The 3,554-nt window shown below is 43.3% G+C and overlaps 1 long non-coding RNA gene across 1 annotated transcript; it reads left to right on the top strand.

The window, feature by feature from the left end:
* Positions 1 to 474: 474 nt before the first annotated feature.
* LOC146372699 (uncharacterized) lies at positions 475 to 2,168 on the top strand. Its single transcript, XR_014802779.1, has 2 exons — positions 475 to 703; positions 1,601 to 2,168. It is a non-coding gene; the product is annotated as an uncharacterized LOC146372699 (long non-coding RNA).
* Positions 2,169 to 3,554: the final 1,386 nt, after the last annotated feature.

Genomic DNA, 3,554 nt, shown 5'->3' on the forward strand with positions numbered 1-3,554 from the left:
AAGGGCGCCCTTACTCCCAGCAAATGGGCGATAGAAAACCGATCGGTGCCTATGCCATTCCCAATATGCGCTGGCTGACGTCGGGGCAGCATGAGTACGAGCAATTTTTTATTTTTTGCCGATGCCCGTGATGCCGCCCCCCACCACGATGCCGCCCCAGGCAACCGCCCGTGTCGCCCGTATCTAAAACCGCTACTGACTACGATGGCTAATGTAGAGGCACACTGTGTTCACACTGAACGCGATAGACGCGAATGAAAACGCGCCAGATGCCCCTAATTTGAGGCGTGCACATTCGCACCTCGACGCGTGTCCAACACAAAGCAATCGCGCGTTGCGCGTGAACCGGAAATGTGGGAGGAAGTTGTGCCAGATGGTATCTTTGCAAGATGGCAGCTGTCGAGCTAGCATTTGAAGAGAGAGTCTCCCTTCTCTATTTACTGTGGAGAGCAGAGCAGCGACGTTAAGGACGTCCTCGCCGTACCTGGGTCCATCAGGTCCTCCAGAGGCGTGAGCAGTTTGGTGAGTTTCACCATTTGCTCCAGGAGCTGCGCCTGGACGACGGCCGCTTTCAGCGATATCACCGTCTTTCACTCGCCCAGTTTGAGGACCTGCTGTCCCGCTTTGGTCCAAGCATCGCCCGCCTAGACACCAACTACAGGCGCTCAATCCCACCTGCAGAGCGCCTGTCCGTCTGCCTGAGGTTAGTAAAAGTGTTTAATACGGTAGTCCTTTATTGATACCTGTGCTAATATATGCTAAACTATCCGTTTATACACTGCTAACATGGATGTGGTATGCTAACAGTGCATGCCGTAGGTGTTTACTGATAGCAAACTGTGGTACGGAGACGACTGTTTATAATATTTCTAGTGATACTCGAAAGGTCTCATCAAGTCCCGATTTAATTTGATTTATGCTGTTATCAGTGTTTGCAATGATAGCATGGCTGTGGTGTCTATCAGTGTATGCTCTCAGTGTTTGCTGATATCAAACTGTAGCATTAGGACCACTGTGGGTTAATCTTTGTAGTGATACTCACTCCTTTCTTTTATTTAGACCTGGTTTAATTCTGGGATAGTTGAATATTTGTATATAATCCCTGCAGCTGTCAGACTCTATAACAGGGGTCACCAGCCTTTATTAAAACAGAGTTAGATAAAACTGAACAGTTTGGTTCATCTTTAGTTATGTGGTTCTATCTTGATAAGCTGTCATATCACAGATTAATTTTTCAAAAATATTAACAATGATTTAAGTAAGGAAAGGGCTACATGTCAACATACAACTCTTTATTTCTATTAATGTCTTACTTCATTCCTGCCTGACTGACATGTTTAGGAATTATGAGTGATTGGCTCACTGTAGTGGCAAAAGTTGCTACCAATCAAATTATGATATGTTAAAGTTAAAACAAAACACAACTGTTTTAGATATGATCTAATATACATTTTGTAATTATCCTTATAATTACAAAATGTTTTATGTAAGATTTAAGTTTTGTGATTTAAATCTGACATCACAAAAGTATTTTGGAATTTGAATAATGTATTTTGTAACTGCAGTACACATAATACTGATTTTGAACAATTTTGTCCAGGTTCCTTGCCACCGGGGACTCCTTCACGACCAAGCGTTCAGTTACAGAGTCGGCGTGTCCACGGTGAGCCAGATCACCCCCCAGGTAGCGACGGCCATCTGGGACTGTCTAGTGGACGACTTCATGGCTGTGCCTTCACCTGGAGACTGGCGCTCCATCACAGAGGGATTCCAGGAGCGCTGGAACTTCCCTCTCTGCTGTGGAGCTCTGGATGGGAAGCACGTCCAGACAAAGGCACCCATATATCATATAGGAGACACACACATTGATATACACTAAATATTTATTCCATTTCTTTTTTTGTGGTGCCCAAATTTATGCACCTGCTTGATTTTGTTTAAACAATTATTGCACACTTTTTGTAAATCCAGTAAACTTCTTTTCACTTCTCAAGTATCACTGTGTGTGTCTCCTGTATGATATATTTAACTGACATTTTTTATTGTAACAACCAACGATTTATACAGGAAAATAATGGCTATTAACAAGGTTGCCCAAACTTTTGCATCCCACTGTATTAGTATATTTTGTCATTAGTATAATATGAAATAAATTCTACATGTGTCAAGTCGTGTGCCAACATTTGCTGTGTAGTAGAACTGAGACATTAGTCATTATAAAAATTTATTTGAAATAATATAAAAATTCTCAAACAGAAAAACATTAAACATAAATATATCAAATATAAGTATTTACAGAGAGACAGGAATAAAAAGGACCAGCTGCTCTCCAGAGCAGGAACAAGGCTGAGGAGGAACTGCTCCATTGGAGACTGGTGTGGCCTCTTCAGGGACTCCAGGATGGCCAGCTCCACCGCCGACGGACGATCCTGGGACCCGTCCCTCATCTGCCTCGGAGCCGTCCTCCTCTGTGGGCCTGTAAAACAGCACAAAACACAAAGAAATGAGAAGACTGCTACTAGATTTTAATTTCAACATTGGAAAAAAAAAACAGGATCTAATCAGATTGGTTGTAGATATTTAGTAAAGGTGATTACAAGGCAATCCCACCGACTAAAAAGGTATCAGTGCTGCTGTACATACCTGTGGGTGCAGCAGCAGGAGCTCAGGGACTGGGGAGCCAGGAGAAGCAACAGGGGACGCTCTGCTGCAGAATCAGTTAGCTCTATCAATACAGTATTAAATGTTAACATGTTGAATATAATAATCATAGAGAAAGTATATACAGTGGTCCCTCATTTATTGCAGCAGGGGTTCTCAGAATAACTAGCCCCTGGTCACGCACTTTATACACTGTTTTCCCCACACACATGAACATTGGTCACAGTTCTCACAACTGATTCTCAAAGTGCAAACCTTTGTAGATTGCAAAACGTAAAAGTATTATTATGCCGCGGTTTGTCTTCATCTGCCTGCCACTTTCGTGCGCCTTTTCCCTCGCGGTGCAGGTGTCTATTTCCGAATGAGGCTCATAGTTATGGGTGTTTTTGTGCTGTTTTTTCTATTGGACGTGATGGTTATCAAAACCAAACATGATAAATTTGGCAAGCGCAGGAGACACGACACGGAGCAGATTTGTCAATCAGGCTGCAGAATGCAATGCTGTACGGTGCAATAAAAAATCAGCGAAAAAGCGAAGCAGTGATGGATGAGCGGGACCACTGTGCGCTGTTTATTAATAAACAATAAAATATATTCCTATATGACAACATGCATAAAAGCAGAACGGTATTTGTACGTCAGTGGGAAAATAGCGGTGGCTTGCTAGCTTTTGTGCGGCTTCCCCGGGTCAGTGAAAACTTTCAAAAGAGAAATGAATGAACTTACCAGGTTGCCCGATCTCTTCACATATCTTCCTCCAAGCTCGTCCTTTATATTCCTGTCTCGGTACAGAAAGCAGCTGGTGTCGTACAGCTCCGGGTTGTTTGCTACAGCGCTGATTAGCCTTCCCTCCATTGAAGTATGAAGGGCTTTGGCTGGATCTGCCCCTTTGA

The sequence above is a fragment of the Perissodus microlepis genome, chromosome 15 (assembly GCF_051167445.1).
Source record: "Perissodus microlepis isolate ML-2025 ecotype Zambia chromosome 15, ASM5116744v1, whole genome shotgun sequence".
NCBI classification, from domain to species: Eukaryota; Metazoa; Chordata; class Actinopteri; order Cichliformes; family Cichlidae; genus Perissodus; species Perissodus microlepis.